This window comes from Procambarus clarkii, chromosome 30, assembly GCF_040958095.1.
Source record: "Procambarus clarkii isolate CNS0578487 chromosome 30, FALCON_Pclarkii_2.0, whole genome shotgun sequence".
Lineage (NCBI taxonomy): Eukaryota > Metazoa > Arthropoda > Malacostraca > Decapoda > Cambaridae > Procambarus > Procambarus clarkii.
Genome location: NC_091179.1, coordinates 10,594,410 through 10,612,520, shown reverse-complemented (window position 1 = coordinate 10,612,520; position 18,111 = coordinate 10,594,410). Strand labels below are relative to the sequence as shown.

The 18,111-nt window shown below is 41.4% G+C and overlaps 1 non-coding gene across 1 annotated transcript; it reads right to left on the bottom strand.

Moving 5' to 3' along the window:
* Positions 1 to 9,656: 9,656 nt before the first annotated feature.
* TRNAH-GUG (transfer RNA histidin (anticodon GUG)) lies at positions 9,657 to 9,728 on the bottom strand. Its single transcript has one exon. It is a non-coding gene; the product is annotated as a tRNA-His (tRNA).
* Positions 9,729 to 18,111: the final 8,383 nt, after the last annotated feature.

Here is an 18,111-nt window from a genome sequence, read left to right as displayed (position 1 = left end):
TTCAAGTGTAGATATGATAGAGCCCAGTAGGCTCAGGAATCTGTACACCAGTTGATTGACAGTTGAGAGGCGGCACCAAAGAGCCAAACCTCAACCTCCGTAAGCACAAATAGGTGAGTACACACCCAGGAATCAGCCCGTAACAGCTGTCTAACTTCCATGTACCTAATTTACTGTAAGGTAACAAGGAATCATGGAATCAGGGTGAAAGGAACTCTGCCCATCTGTTTCCGCCATTACCGGAAATCGAACCCCGGACCACAAGATTACTTATCCAGCGTGCTGTATGCTCAGCCACCAGTGCCTTCTCGCGCGCACACACACAGACAAACACACACACGCACACATACACACCCACACACTGTACTTACCTATTTGTGCCTGCAGGATCGAGCACTGACTCATGGATCCCGCCTCTCTAGCCATCGGTTGTTTACAGCAATGACACCTGTTCTATTTCCCTATCATATCTAGTTTTAAAATTATGAATAGAGTTTGCTTCCACAACCTGCTCCTTAAGTGCATTCGATTTTTCCGCTACTCTCGTGCTAAAAGAAAACTTCCAAAGATCTCTAAGACTCATCTGAGTTTCCAGCTTCCACCCATGTCCCCTCGTTCTGTTACCATTACGTGTGAACATTTCATCTATTTCCACTTTGTCAGATACATTGAGTATTTTATACGTTCCTATCATATCTCCCCTCTCCCTTTTTTTCTAGTGTTGTAAGGTTTAGTTCCTTCAGGCGCTCTTCACATCCCATCCCTCGTAACGCTGGGACGAGCCTCGTCGCAAACTTCTGAACCTTTTCCAGTTTCCTTATGTGTTTCTTCAAGTGGGGGAATCCATGATGGTGCGGCATACTCTAAGACTGGTCTCACGAAAGCAGTGTAAAGCGCCCTAAATGCCTCCTCACTTAGGTGTCTGAATGATGTTCTAACTTTTGCCAGTGTAGAGTATGCTTCTGTTGTTATCCTATTTATATGTGCCTCAGGAGTTAGATTAGTTGTGTCATTTCATGTCATTTACGTAAACTAGAAATAGAATTGGTCCCAGCACCGATCCTTGAGGTACTCCACTCGTTACTGTTCGCCAGTCCGACTACTCGCCTCTTACCATTATTCTCTGGCTCCTTCCTGTTATGTAGTTCCTTACCCATGCTAGGGCCTTTCTGCTTACTCCTGCCTGACTCTCAAGTTTGAGTTGCAGTCTCATGTGCGGTATTGTATCAAAGGCCTTTTGACAGTCAAGAAATATACAATCTGCCCAACCTTCTGTTCTGCCTTATCCTTGTTATTTTATCATACAATTTCAAAAGGCTTGTTAGGCATGATTTTTCTGTCCAGAACCCATGTTGATGTTTGTTTACATACCTAATGCTCTCCAGGTGTGCAACAAGTCTTAGCCTAATTATTCTTTCCAGGGATGCATTTCAATGATACGTGTCTGTAGTTAAGTGCCTCCTAATCTGCTTTCTTGAAATCGGTACATTAGCCTTCTTCCAGTGTGTGTGTGTGTGTGTGTGTGTGTGTGTGTGTGTGTGTGTGTGTGTGTGTGTGTGTGTGTGTGTGTGTGTATACTCACCTAGTTGTACTCACCTAGTTGTGTGTGTGTGTGAGAATGTGTTTGTGTGTGTGTGTGTGTTTGTGTGTGTGTTGTGTGTGTGTGTGTATACTCACCAAGTTGTACTCACCTAGTTGTGTGAGAGTGTGTGTGTGTGTGTGTGTGTTGTGTGTGTATTCACCTAGTTGTTCTCAGCTAGCTGTGCTTGCGGGTGTTGAGCTCTGCTCTTTCGGCCCACCTCTCATCTGTTAATCAACTGTTACTAACTACTAACTTTTTTCCACACACGCCAAAGAAAGCAGCCCGTAACAGCTGTCTAACTTACAGGTACCTATTTACTGCTAGGTAACAGTAACAGGGCGAAAGAAACTCTGCCCATCTGTTTCCGCTGGCGCCGGGAATCGATTCCCGAACCACAGGAATACGTATCTAGCGTGCTGTATGCTCAGCCACCAGCGCCCTCTCACATACACACACCCTGTGTGTGTGTGTGTGTGTGTGTGTGTGTGTGTGTGTGTGTGTGTGTGTGTGTGTGTGTGTGTGTGTGTGTGTGTGTGTGTGTGTGTGTGTGTGTGTGTGAGTGTGTGTGTGTGTGAGTGTGTGTGTGTGTGTATGGGTGTGTGTGTGTATGTGTGTGACTGTGTGTGTGTGTGTGAGAGAGAGAGAGAGAGAGAGAGAGAGAGAGAGAGAGAGAGAGAGAGAGAGAGAGAGAGAGAGAGAGAGAGAGAGAGAGAGAGAGAGAGAGGGATAGAGAGAGAGAGAGAGAGAGAGAGAGAGAGAGAGAGAGAGAGAGAGAGAGAGAGAGAGAGAGAGAGAGAGAGAGAGAGAGAGAGAGAGAGACAGAGAGAGAGAGAGAGAGAGAGAGAGAGAGAGAGAGAGAGAGAGAGAGAGAGAGAGTGAGAGAGAGAGAGAGAGAGAGAGAGAGAGAGAGAGAGAGAGAGAGAGAGAGAGAGAGAGAGAGAGAGAGAGAGAGAGAGAGAGAGAGAGAAGAGACAGAGAGAGAGAGAGACAGAGAGAGAGAGAGAGAGAGAGAGAGAGAGAGAGAGAGAGAGAGAAGAGAGAGAGAGAGAGAGAGAGAGAGAGAGAGAGAGAGAGAGAGAGAGAGAGAGAGAGAGAGAGAGAGAGAGAGAGAGAGAGAGTGAGAGAGAGAGAGAGAGAGAGAGAGAGAGAGAGAGAGAGAGAGAGAGAGAGAGAGAGAGAGAGAGAGGAGAGAGAGAGAGAGAGAGAGAGAGAGAGAGAGAGAGAGAGAGAGAGAGAGAGAGAGAGAGAGAGAGAGAGAGAGAGAGAGAGAGAGAGAGAGAGAGAGAGAGATGAGGAGAGAGAGAGAGAGAGAGAGAGAGAGAGAGAGAGAGAGAGAGAGAGAGAGAGAGAGAGAGAGAGAGAGAGAGAGAGAGAGAGAGAGAGAGAGAGAGAGAGAGAGAGAGAGAGAGAGAGAGAGAGAGAGAGAGAGAGAGAGAGAGAGAGTGAGAGAGAGAGTGAGAGAGAGAGAGAGAGAGAGAGAGAGAGAGAGAGAGAGAGAGAGAGAGAGAGAGAGAGAGAGAGAGAGAGAGAGAGAGAGAGAGAGTGAGTGAGTGAGTGAGTGAGTGAGAGAGAGAGAGAGAGAGAGAGAGAGAGAGAGAGAGAGAGAGAGAGAGAGAGAGAGAGAGAGAGAGAGAGAGAGAGAGAGAGAGAGAGAGGGCTTCAGTTGGAACCATGAGGAGAGTATGGTGTAGAGCAGGGGTCTCCAAACTTTTCAATGTAAGGGCCACATTATATATTTCCCATATTTATGCGGGCCGGAGGAATAAAAAATGAAATTGCTATTTTGTATAACTAAGATAAAGGCATTGTCAAAGTACAGAGAAAAGAATATTGTACAGTGTTTGTGCTCCCTGAAACGGAAGCAGCGAAGTCCCACTCGCCCTCCATCCCCACAATATACAGTTATACACAACTGATTGGTTGTAATGCACAACACATACCTACCAGTATTAGTATCTGTGCGTCACACTATCGAGAGAGAGGAAAACTGACTCAGGTTGAGCGCCACCTGTCAGCAGCCCCAGCTTTGAATAATTCTGCGATGCCATTCGTACGATAATTATTTTTTCAAGGCCACCACACAGGGATTTGTTTGGAGGGCCGGATGAAATTATGTGGCGGGCCGGATGTGGCCCGCGGGCCATAGTTTGGAGACCCCTGGTGTAGATGATTACAGTGAGTATGGTGTAGATGATTACAATGACATTGGTTGTGTGTAGTGTAAAATTACAGTGATGATGATCGTGTGTAGTGTAGATGGTTAGTGATGATGGTCGTGTGTAGTGTAGATGGTTACAGTGATGATGGTCGTGTGTAGATGGTTACAGTGATGGTCGTGTGTAGGGTAGATGGTTACAGTGATGGTCGTGTGTAGTATAGATGGTTACAGTGATGATGATCGTGTGTAGATGGTTATAGTGATGATGGTCGTGTGTAGTGTAGATGGTTACAGTGATGATGGTCGTGTGTAGATGGTTACAGTGATGGTCATGTGTAGTGTAGATGGTCACAGTGATGGTCGTGTGTAGTGTAGATGGTTACAGTGATGGTCGTGTGTAGGGTAGATGGTTACAGTGATGGTCGTGTGTAGTGTAGACGGTTACAGTGTTGATGATCGTGTGTAGATGGTTATAGTGATGATGGTCGTGTGTAGTGTAGATGGTTACAGTGATGATGGTCGTGTGTAGTGTAGATGGTTACAGTGATGGTCGTGTGTAGTGTTGATAGTTACAGTGATGGTCGTGTGTAGTGTAGACGGTTACAGTGATGATGATCGTGTGTAGATGGTTACAGTGATGATGGTCATGTGTAGTGTAGATGGTTACAGTGATGGTCGTGTGTAGGGTTGATGGTTACAGTGATGATGGTCGTGTGTAGTGTTGATGGTTACAGTGATGGTCGTGTGTAGTGTAGATGGTTACAGTGATGGTCGTGTGTAGGGTAGATGGTTACAGTGATGGTCGTGTGTAGTGTAGATGGTTACAGTGATGATGATCGTGTGTAGATGGTTATAGTGATGATGGTCGTGTGTAGTGTAGATGGTTACAGTGATGATGGTCGTGTGTAGATGGTTACAGTGATGGTCATGTGTAGTGTAGTTGGTCACAGTGATGGTCGTGTGTAGTGTAGATGGTTACAGTGATGGTCGTGTGTAGGGTAGATGGTTACAGTGATGGTCGTGTGTAGTGTAGACGGTTACAGTGTTGATGATCGTGTGTAGATGGTTATAGTGATGATGGTCGTGTGTAGTGTAGATGGTTACAGTGATGATGGTCGTGTGTAGTGTAGATGGTTACAGTGATGGTCGTGTGTAGTGTTGATAGTTACAGTGATGGTCGTGTGTAGTGTAGACGGTTACAGTGATGATGATCGTGTGTAGATGGTTACAGTGATGATGGTCGTGTGTAGTGTAGATGGTTACAGTGATGGTCGTGTGTAGGGTTGATGGTTACAGTGATGATGGTCGTGTGTAGTGTTGATGGTTACAGTGATGGTCGTGTGTAGTGTAGATTGTTACAGTGATGGTCGTGTGTAGGGTCGATGGTTACAGTGATGGTCGTGTGTAGTGTAGATGGTTACAGTGATGGTCGTGTGTAGTGTAGATGGTTACAGTGATGAAGGTCGTGTGCAGTATAGATGGTTATAGTGATGAAGGTCGTGTGTGTCTCACCGCTGCAACCATTGTAACAATTAATAATATTGACTCTAGAAGATACTGATTAATACTGAGTAACACTTCTTACTGGTTGCACTTGTAACACTTTATTGAGGTAAAACCTGGTAATACTAGTTATTGAAACACTGGTAATTTTGACGCAATGTAATTTTAACTGAAATATGGTGCACGACGGATGGCTTCACCCCGGGACCAAAGGTAACTTCCCAAGGAAATGCTACACAGAGAACTTATAATTAAACCACTGCCACCATCTTGCATGTCACATAGTTATATCAAGCAATGAGGCAAGAAGCATTGCTTGGCTTTTGAGAGTCCATTTCTAACTGTCATTAATTACTGACAGGTTGGTAACCAAACTGAACTCAGAGGAATAGGAGGTTCCATTAACTGACACAGAATGGAAAGTTTAACATGGGTTTATTGAGAACAAAATATGATATTCACCAAACTATAAGTCCCTACTCTAAACTCTGGCAACTGTTTAGATATTACAGATGGAAAATATCAAAGATCACACACATTACCTTTTGGGTCCTACTCTACGACCTGGTTGAATTCACTCTGTTTCCTGAGGCCTGTTTAATGACGTGTAGCCCACTCCAGCACTCTTTCTCTCCTATCATCCAGGGGTGATAGGAGAGAAAGACACAAGCTTTCGTCTCATCCCGAATCAAGGGAGGGGGTCGTTTGCACTGTTGTTGGAAAGTTTGGTGTGGTCCTGTTCCCAGCTGATTCAGCCTTCACAGAAAAAAGTGTTTAGCTCACCTAACTAGTTCGTCAGCACTTCAAGGAGTGAGTTCCTCATGGTGTGCAAAAACACTCAAGATGTGCCATTAAGTTTGTTTGCCAAGGCTATCAGGATTATTCGCAAATATGAACAAGCTGACTATCTTGAGGTTATCTTGAGATGATTTTGGGGCTTAGCGTCCCAGCGGCCCGGTCCTCGACCAGGCCTCCTTTTTGTTACCCCCTCCCCCCCCCAGGAAGCAGCCCGTAGCAGTTGTCTAAATCCCAGGTTCATATTTACTGCTAGGTAACAGAGGCATCAGGGTGAAAGAAACCTTTTGCCCATTTGTCTCCGCCTCCACCGGTGATTGAACCCGGAAGCTCAGGACTCCAAATCCGAAGCACTGTCCAACCGGCTGTCAGGTACCCCTAGACTAGGGTGTAGCCAGAAAGTATTTCAATTACCTCTAGCTGAAACTAAGGTCACATAGCTGACCTTACCAAGGAGGTTCAAAGGGTGAGTTATGGATGTACTTTCTCTGGGCGCTACACGCACATGACTGTAAAGCTGCCGCCCAGTTGGGTGCGTGTGGAGCACATGACTGTAAAGCTGCAGCCCATTTCGGTGGGTTTGGAGCACATGACTGTAAAGCTGCCGCCCATTCGGGTGGATGTGGAGCACATGGCTGTAAAGTTGCCACCCAGTTGGGTGGGTTTGGAGCACTTGACTGTAAAGCTGCCGCCCAGTTAGGTGGGTGTGGAGCACATGACTGTAAAGCTGCCGCCCAGTTAGGTGGGTGTGGAGAACATAACTGTAAAGCTGCCGCTAAGTTGGGTGGGTGGGGAGCATATGACTGTAAAGCTGCCGCTCATTTGGGTGGGTGTGGAGCACATGGCTGTTAAGCTTCTGCCTAGTTAGGTAGGTGTGGAGCACATGGCTGTAAAGCTGCCGCCCAGTTCGGTGGGTGTGGAGCACATGACTGTTGTCGGAAAATCCGACACCAATTACTAATATCATGCAATTGCAGATAATATTGCTGCATTGTATACACAAGTTAACCCATAGAAAATGTAACTTGTAGTGGAATTTTCCGTCTATAGAAAACGGGATATCATTGCCACATACTATTATAAATTCACCACCTATTATGGTGGGAATTATTCTTAAATGCATTAGTCTTTGGGCTTTTTACCATCATAAAACATCTCATATAAATTAATATAATTATCAGTATTAAAATAGAGTAAATGTGACCCTTCTATCACTTTCTGATATCTAGACAATGTAGGCCAGTGGTGAGGTTGTGGTCAGCCATTGTTTTGTTAGACCACAGAGGCGCAGGGAGCAAATTCGGCTCCTATTATTTTTCTTGGACGAAGTGTTATAGAAACCAAAGGTCTACCATCATCAACACGCTGTCAACATAATTAAGGAAAGTGTTCTGCTGAAACCCGTTTATCTAATCATTTTTGGCCATTAATGTCAGTAGATAGGGCGTACCGGTTAGAATGCGAACAGCCTCTTAATAAAAGGTAATTAAGCCTTGGTCTTTATTTTATCAATTATACAGTGTTTTCTCTGATATAGCTGTCATATATTAGGATTCTGGCTTTACAGCTATTGCCTTTGACAGGTCAAGAAGAGGAAGCAAACTTTGTGTATCAGTTACTGGGTGATGGATGCTGCCTCACAGAGGATAATTTGGTGTCTACATCCTAGTTATATCTGGTGGACTAAGCCTGCTGTATAATAAGATAAGAAACCTCTTCAATGTATACTAATATATGTAGTTTAATACTGTAGTTTGATTGGCTGCATATATATAAATTCAATATAAATCCCCCTTAATGTGTAGAGGAACGATTTGTGAGATTATTGTAGAAATACAGTCCACTTATCATCATGCAAATTGCTATCGAAAATATAAATTAATGTAAATATAAATTCTATATAAATTCATATAAATTAAATAAATATAAATCTCACAGGTCGGTTCCCACAACTGTAAAGCTGCCGCCCAGTTAGGTGCGTGTGGAGCACATGAATGTAAAGGTGCCACCCAGTTGGGTGGGTGTGGAGCACATGGCTGTAAAGCTGCCGCCTAGTTGTGTGGGTGTGGAACACATGACTGTAAAGCTGCCGCCCAGCTGGGAGAGTGTGGAGCACATGACTAAAGCTGCCGCCCAGTTGGGTGGGTGTCAAGCACATGACTGTATAACTGCCCCCCAGTTGGGTGGGTGTGGAGCATATTACGACTGGTACGCACCGCTCGTTGAAACTTACAGGGACAAGAAGTTACGTTGTCTAGGGGATAATAAGAATAAACCCTGTATCTAAATACGTTCCACCAGGGTTTCTCATCAGTACGCCCCATATAAGAGTAATTAAGGGATTGCACCAGGTTCCAAATAAAAGCACATGTATGTAAAATTAGATATATATAATATTTCAAATAATATATACTCATATATTTAAAGTAATATAATGACACACTAAGATAACTATAATACGGCAGCTCTCAAGATAAATAAAATCTACGAGGACAAGATAAAGAACAAAACAAAATAATGACATCAGACCAGTTGTCTCTAGGGCCGGCTCTCAGATACTGACTCAAAACTAGTTTTGGAGCCCCCAGCTCTCGCCCCCTCACAACATATGACTAGTGGAAAATTTATATAAAATTTATTTACTTAACTAAGCAATGAATTCGTGTTAATACAAATATAAGAACAACTTAAATTTGAATGATCAGTTTGGCATGCATCAACAGAGGTAACATATTTATATAAAACAAAATTATTTAATATAGAATAAAAACTGGCAACTACACAATACAAGCTTCCTTGAATTCTATCAGGAAGTTTACCCAGACCTCACACGTCTCGTACCTGTGACTTAGCAAACCCGCCGCCGGCCTCAACTGTGTTGCTAAAGCATACGATACATTACAAATATATATATATACATACAGATAAATGAAGGAATTAAAAATAGTAAGTTTTATCATGAATGTATGTAAGTATCCAATTAGGGATACAAAACAGAGCACATGACTGTAGAGCTGCCGCCCAGTTGGGTGGGTGTGGAGTACAAGACTGTAAAGCTGCCTTCCAGTTGGGTGGGTGTGGAACACATGACGGTAAAGCTGCCGCCCAGTTGGGTGGGTGTGGAGCACATGACTGTAAAGCTGCCACCTAGTTGGGTGGGTGTGGAGCACATGACTGTTAAGCTGCCGCCCAGTTGGGTGGGTGTGGAACATATGACTTTTAAGCTGCCGCCCAGTTGGGTGGGTGTGGAACAAGACTAGTAACTGTGTGACTCACCATAGATGTTAAGTGCCTTGTATAGTGACTGTTGTGAGCCTCTTGTTGAATCATTTGTGATATAAAAAGATTATTGATGTGTATATGTATTTGTGTAAATGATTGTATATACTGTATACGTACATGTATATATGACATTAACAATTGTGTAACTAGCTTCAAAAGATTGTCACGTGTTTAGCTAAACGAACTATGGGGTTCAGTTTCTGAACCCATTATGTGCCTCTATTACCCTTTCCACAACCACCCACGGGTTGGGTATGGGGTGCATATTAAAAAAAAAAATGAATTTCTACAGGAGTTGATGTAAGTTTTAAACATCTCTCATAAAATACAATTATCTGCCGTGACCAGGATTCGAACCTGGGTTATTGCGGCCACAACGCAATGTACTAACCACTATACGATCACGGCCACCGTGGGTGTGCATGTAGAGATGGGTGGTTGGTTGTAATTGACGAGAGTAGACCTCTCCTCTCCCTCCCTCCCTCTCCCCCCCCCCCAAACCCCTCCTACATACCTTTAGTATGTGTATCCTGATCTCTACACAAAGTTCTTACCAAAAAAAGTTACTGAACAAACCAACGTAACTTATCTAACCCAACTTATCCATGTACAGAAAACGTGGATATGTGAGACCCGCTACTGTTCATTGTACCTTGTAATTCGTCCGTTGGGGGACCACAAGACACAAAGCGAGACGTGCAAGGTGAGAGGTCGGGTTGCATAAACATCAGATCAACGTAAGGACTATCCCCAGGAATATGACCACAGAATTATTCATAACTCCATACATACCGTGCCTGTAAGGTCGCCCTCGTCTCCTATAACTCTGAGATGTTGGGGTTCACTGTATGTTTGAGTACTATGGATGGTTGGAGGGAAGATGAGGGAGAAAGAGAGAAAGAGAGGGATGGAGGTATGGAAGGAGAGAAAGCCAAACAGACAGTCAAGTAATCAACCACACAGTGATAGGCCTCGAGAGAGGTGAATGTCGTTTCTACCTTCACGAGCACACTTAAGGACTGTCATCTCCAACAATGTCATTAAATAGGTATGACAACATGTCTTTCCAAGCACCTGACATTGTACAGACAACAACGTCATATTAAACAAGGTGTAATCTCTACCCCACAACCACATTATTGCCAGAGATATTCTCATCATCGTCAGAGATATTCTCATCATCGTCAGAAATATTCTCATCATCGTCAAAGATATTCTCATCATCGTTCATCTATTCTTGCATCAGATATTCTCATCCTCACGCTCACATTCGCAGAACACAATATATATATATATATATATATATATATATATATATATATATATATATATATATATATATATATATATATATATATATACATATATACATATATATATATATATATATATATATATATATATATATATATATATATATATATGTATATATGTATATATATATATATATATATATATATATATATATATATATATATATATATATATATATATATATATATATATGTCGTACCTAATAGCCAGAACGCACTTCTCAGCCTACTATGCAAGGTCCGATTTGCCTAATAAGCCAAGTTTTCATGAATTAATTGTTTTTCGACTACCTAACCTACCTAACCTAACCTAACCTAACTTTTTTGGCTACCTAACCTAACCTAACCTATAAAGATAGGTTAGGTTAGGTTAGGTAGGGTTGGTTAGGTTCGGTCATATATCAACGTTAATTTCAACTCCAATAAAAAAAAATTGACCTCATACATAATGTAATGGGTAGCTTTATCATTTCATAAGAAAAAAAATAGAGAAAATATATTAATTCAAGAAAACTTGGCTTATTAGGCAAATCGGGCCTTGCATAGTAGGCTGAGAAGTGCGTTCTGGCTACTAGGTACGACATATATATATATATATATATATATATATATATATATATATATATATATATATATATATATATATATATATATATATATATATATATGTTGTACCTAGTAGCCAGAACACACTTCTCAGCCTACTATGCAAGGCCCGATTTGCCTAATAAGCCAAGTTTTCCTGAATTAATATATTTTCACTAATTTTTTTCTTATGAAATAATTTAGCTACCCATTTCATTATGTATGAGGTAAATTTATTTTTATTGGATTTAAAAATAACGTAGATATATGACCGAACCTAACCAACCCTACCTAACCTATCTTTATAGGTTAGGTTAGGTAGCCGAAAAAGTTAGGTTAGGTTAGGTTAGGTAAGTTAGGTAGTCGAAAAACAATTAATTCATGAAAACTCGGCTTATTAGGCAAATCGGGCCTTGCATAGTAGGCTGAGAAGTGCGTTCTGGCTACTAAGTACGACATATATATATATATATATGTAGCTGCAAGAACAGTTAGTGATGCAGCGGCCAACATGCTGAAGCCAAAACACCTCGGGTTCGGCATTCCACAAGGGTGTGAGGCGGCAGCCCATGCAGCTCGAGCCTTCATCGCCAACATCACAGACGAAAAGGCCCTTATCAAGCTAGATTTCAAAAATGCCTTCAATTTGGTGCGGAGGGATGCTGTACTCCGTGCGGTTCATAGTCATTTCCCTTCTCTCTACCCTTTTGTACATTCATGCTACAGTATGGATCTTAAGCTACTTTTTGGCGAACATGAAATTGACTCGCGAGAAGGCGTCCAACAGGGTGACCCCCTTGCTCCTCTCCTTTTCTGCTTAGTCATCAAACAAGTCACAGAGGTCCCGTCCAGCGAGCTTAACATCTGGTTCTTGGATGATGGTAACCTAGCTGGTTCCCAAGACTCCCTCCTGGAGGACATCAGAAAAATCCAGGAGCAAGGTGCAGTTTTAGGCCTCACCATGAACCCTTCTAAATGTGAAATAATATGTTCCAACCAGGGCATCGTAGAGAGAATAGAGGGTCTTCTGCCAAATATCCACAAAACTAAACCTGAAGACAGCACACTCCTAGGAGCTCCCCTGGGGTTGAAAGCCACCGATGAGGTCCTTGATAAGAAAATCGCCGACCTTAAGAGGATGGATGGGAGGATTGAGGATATTGGTGCTCATGATGCACTCTACCTCATCATCAGATGTCTGGCCCTCCCCAGGTTAACCTACTTTCTGAGGTGTTCACCATCTTACAGCAGCCAAAAACTAAGTGAGTATGACCGGTTACTGAAATCAATGCTAGAAAAAGCCCTTAACCTCTCTCTTGATGACCTACAGTGGAAACAAGCCTCTCTTCCCGTCAGACTTGGGGGCCTCAGAGTTCGAACAGCAACGCAAATCGCTGTTCCAGCCTTCCTGTCCTCCTTATCAGCATCCGACGACCTTGTGAAGGAAATTCTACCTGCCCACTTACATCCGCTGGCAGGTGTACATGATCCCAATTTTAAACGCTGTGCCACAGAGTGGGCCTCTCGTGCAGGCTCATCACCTCAACCACCATCCCCAAAAGCCCACAAGCAATCCAGCTGGGATGGCCCCATTGTAGACCAAGTTGCTGCAGAGTGCCTGGGTGCTGCAACAACATAACACGACATTGCTCGCCTTACAGCAGTAGCAGCCCCACATGCAGGGGATTTCCTGTTAGCAACCCCAATGTCGGTAACTGGCACGCGTCTCACACCACACGCCCTCCGAATAGCTGTGGCCCTCCGCCTTGCTGCCCCAATCCACACCAGATATAGGTGTATTTGCGGCGAGATGGTGGCTGACAGGTACGGCCACCATGGCCTACTCTGCCAAAGCACAGGGGGATGGCACTCGAGGCACAGTGAAGTTAACGACATCATCAAGAGGAGCCTCACCACAGCTGGTTGCCCAGCTGAAAGAGAGGCCCATTACTTAATGCCCCGTAACTCTGATGCTCTTATTGGTCGCCCGGATGGTATCACAGTGAACCCCTGGAAGAATGGCAAGCAGTTGGTATGGGACTGCACGTGCGTATCAACCCTGGCTAACACCTACATTAACCTCAGTGTTGCACAACCAGGTGGCGCTGCCACCCACAGGGAAGCAGCCAAATCCCGTAAGTATAGAGAACTGGATCACCACTACAATTTTGTCCTCATTGCTTCTGAGACACTCGGCGCCTGGGGTAAAAGTGTTACCAGTTTTTTGAAGGAACTGGGTTTTAGGCTCATTGAAACAACAAGGGACCCTAGAGCTGCCAGCTTTCTTTTCCAGCGTCTCAGCGTGGCGGTACAGAGGGGAAATGCGCACTGCATCCAGGGTTCCTGCCCGCCATCTGAAGAGCTGGAGGAACTCGACAACCTATGATAACCATCTTTGCAACCTATATGTAACTCCTTTTTTGTAACAAGGTTCAAATAAAGCAAATATATATGTATATATACAAAAGAATGTGGGTGGTAGGAGAAGGTAATATTAGTGTTCAGTGAGAGACCACAAGGTCTCCTCTGAATACTTTTTATTTTCTTCTCCGAAGCTATGGGTCCCCACATTGGCACCAGAGGTGGTACCCTTTCATTTTGTGTAATTAAAAATATATATATATATATGTCGTACCTAGTAGCCAGAACTCACTTCTCAGCCTACTATTCAAGGCCCGATTTGCCTAATAAGCCAAGTTTTCCTGAATTAATATATTTACTATAATTTTTTTCTTATGAAATGATAAAGCTACCCTTTTCACTATGTATGAGGTCAATTTTTTTTATTGGAGTTAAAATTAACGTAGATATATGACCGAACCTAACCAACCCTACCTAACCTAACCTAACCTATATATATAGGTAAGGTTAGGTTAGGTAGCCAAAAAAAGCTAGGTTAGGTTAGGTTAGGTAGGTTAGGTAGACGAAAAAACATTAATTCATGAAAACTTGGCTTATTAGGCAAATCGGGCCTTGCATAGTAGGCTGAGAAGTGAGTTCTGGCTACTAGGTACGACATATATATATATATATATATATATATATATATATATATATATATATTGCATTGCATTACAGTTTTCCTATATATATATATATATATATATATATATATATATATATATATATATATATATATATATATATATATATATATATATATATATATATATATATATATATATATATATGTCGTACCTAGTAGCCAGAACACACTTCTCAGCCCACTATGCAAGGCCCGATTTGCATAATAAGCCAAGTTTTCAAGAATTGTTTTTCGACTACCTAACCTAACCTAACCTAACTTTTTCGGCTACCTAACCTATAAAGATAGGTTAAGCTAGGTTAGGTAGGGTTGGTTAGGTTCGGTCATATATCAACTTTAATTTTAACTTAAATAAAAAAAAATTGACCTCATACATAATGAAATGGGTAGCTTTATCATTTCATAAGAAAAAAAATTGAGAAAATATATTAATTCAGGAAAACTTGGCTTATTAGGTAAATTGGGCCTTGCATAGTAGGCTGAGAAGTGCGTTCTGGCTACTAGGTACGACATATACATATATATATATATATATATATATATATATATATATATATATATATATATATATATATATATATATATGTCGTACCTAGTAGCCAGAACTCACTTTTTGGCCTACTATTCAAGGCCCGATTTGCCTAATAAGCCAAGTTTTCCTAAATTAATATATTTTTTCTAATTTTTTTCTTATGAAATGATAAAGCTACCTATTTCATTATGTATGAGGTCAATTTTATTTTATTGGAGTTAAAATTAACGTAGTTATATGACCGAACCTAACCAACCCTACCTAACCTAACCTAACCTATCTTAATAGGTTAGGTTTAGTTAGGTAGCCGAAAAAGTTAGGTTAGGTCAGGTTAGGTAGGTTAGGTAGTCGAAAAACAATTAATTCATGAAAACTTGGCTTATTAGGCAAATCGGGCCTTGCATAGTAGGCTGAGAAGTGCGTTCTGGCTACTAGGTACGACATATATATATATATATATATATATATATATGTGTATATATATATATATATATATATATATATATATATATATATATATATATATATATATATATATATATATATATATATATATATATATATATATATATATATATATATATGACCGCATATTCTGTATTTATTATTTTCTGGTTTAGGGCTTCTATCCCTGTAACTATTTTCTTAGCATCAGGGCTTAATTGAAATAGGAGTTCCCCAAAACTCATTTTCGTACTTTTAAGGTGAAGAAAAGAAGTGATTTACTATAGAGTGTATTACACTTATTTGTATAATTTGCACGACGTTTCGAACCTCCATGGTTCATTCTCAAGTGAACAGATCTTACAATACTAGTTGATTTTATACCCGCATTAGGTCAGGTGATAATACAATGAAGGTGAAAACATGGGGGGATACATAAGGGATAAACATAGGGGCTGCAGAAGGCTTATTGGCCCATACGAGGCATCTCCTATCTAAACACAAAGATTAATCCAGTGTAATTGGCCTGTTATGTTGGACATTGTCTTCTGTGTTGGCATCGATATGTTCTTGTCTTGTCCTTACTCTCATGGTGGGTAGAGTAAATAGTTCCGTGATTTGGGTGTTCATGGTAGGTCGCTCTATTCTTATGTGAATTGCCTCAAGAATTTGTAATCTTCTTGAATCTTGGGTTTTGTCTATTATGCAAGTATTCTTGTTCAACATTTCTCTTGTTAGAGTCATGTCATGGGCTTGTCTCATGTGATTCCTAGGGGCACCAGATTGAAGATGGCATGTCAAACGCCTCGTCAGCTTGGTCGACGTCATACCTATGTACTTACATTGAAGGTTACATCCTTCGTGGGGGCAAGTGTACATGTTTACAACGCTTGTCTGCTGTAGAGGGTTCTCCGTCGGCTTCGGGCTGTTTTTGATAAGGAGTTCGGAAGTTTTCTTGGTTTTGTAGAATATTATCAGGTTTATGTTTTGGTTAGGAGTAGTGCTTTTTACTCCTTTACGGATTATTTCTTTCATTATTCTTTCCTCTTTTATATGTTCACTGTGCATGGTTGATTTGTAATATAATTTTATTGGGGGCGTTGTGGTTTCTGTTCTAGGTTCTGAATTATACCAACGGTCCAAGTGTCTTCTTATAGCAGCGTTTATTTCCGCGTTGCTATATCCGTTGTTCACCAATACCTGAGTTACTCTTTCAAACTCTCTACTCACGTTGCTCCATTCAGAGCAGTGGGTAAGCGCTCGACGAATATAAGCATTGAGAACACTGGCTTTGTATCTTTGGGGGCACTCACTTCTACCGTTCAGGCATAATCCTATGTTGGTGGGCTTGGTATATACGTTGGTGCTTAAAGAGGTTCCTGTTTTTGTTATTAGTACATCCAAGAATGGCAGACTGTTATTTTCACTATTTTCATGTGTAAATCAGAGTACTGACTCTCTCTCTAGGTGTCTTTTTAGGTCAATTAGTTCATCTGAGTCTTTTACTATTACGAATATGTCATCTACCGTTATGTAGATGACATATTCGTAATAGTAAAAGACTCAGATGAACTAATTGACCTAAAAAGACACCTAGAGAGAGTCAGTACTCCGATTTACACATGAAAATAGTGAAAATAACAGTCTGCCATTCTTGGATGTACTAATAACAAAAACAGGAACCTCTTTAAGCACCAAAGTATATACCAGACCCACCAACATAGGATTATGCCTGAACGGTAGAAGTGAGTGCCCCCAAAGATACAAAGCCAGTGTTCTCAATGCTTATATTCGTCGAGCGCTTACCCACTGCTCTGAATGGAGAAACGTGAGTAGAGAGTTTGAAAGAGTAACTCAGGTATTGGTGAACAACGGATATAGCAACGCGGAAATAAACGCTGCTATAAGAAGACACTTGGACCGTTGGTATAATTCAGAACCTAGAACAGAAACCACAACGCCCCCAATAAAATTATATTACAAATCAACCATGCACAGTGAACATATAAAAGAGGAAAGAATAATGAAAGAAATAATCCGTAAAGGAGTAAAAAGCACTACTCCTAACCAAAACATAAACCTGATAATATTCTACAAAACCAAGAAAACTTCCGAACTCCTTATCAAAAACAGCCCGAAGCCGACGGAGAACCCTCTACAGCAGACAAGCATTGTATACATGTACACTTGCCCCCACGAAGGATGTAACCTTCAATGTAAGTACATAGGTATGACGTCGACCAAGCTGACGAGGCGTTTGACATGCCATCTTCAATCTGGTGCCCCTAGGAATCACATGAGACAAGCCCATGACATTACTCTAACAAGAGAAATGTTGAACAAGAATACTTGCATAATAGACAAAACCCAAGATTCAAGAAGATTACAAATTCTTGAGGCAATTCACATAAGAATAGAGCGACCTACCATGAACACCCAAATCACGGAACTATTTACTCTACCCACCATGAGAGTAAGGACAAGACAAGAACATATCGATGCCAACACAGAAGACAATGTCCAACATAACAGGCCAATTACACTGGATTAATCTTTGTGTTTAGATAGGAGATGCCTCGTATGGGCCAATAAGCCTTCTGCAGCCCCTATGTTTATCCCTTATGTATCCCCCCATGTTTTCACCTTCATTGTATTATCACCTGACCTAATGCGGGTATAAAATCAACTAGTATTGTAAGATCTGTTCACTTGAGAATGAACCATGGAGGTTCGAAACGTCGTGCAAATTATACAAATAAGTGTAATACACTCTATAGTAAATCACTTCTTTTCTTCACCTTAAAAGTACGAAAATGAGTTTTGGAGAACTCCTATTTCAATTAAGCCCTGATGCTAAGAAAATAGTTAGAG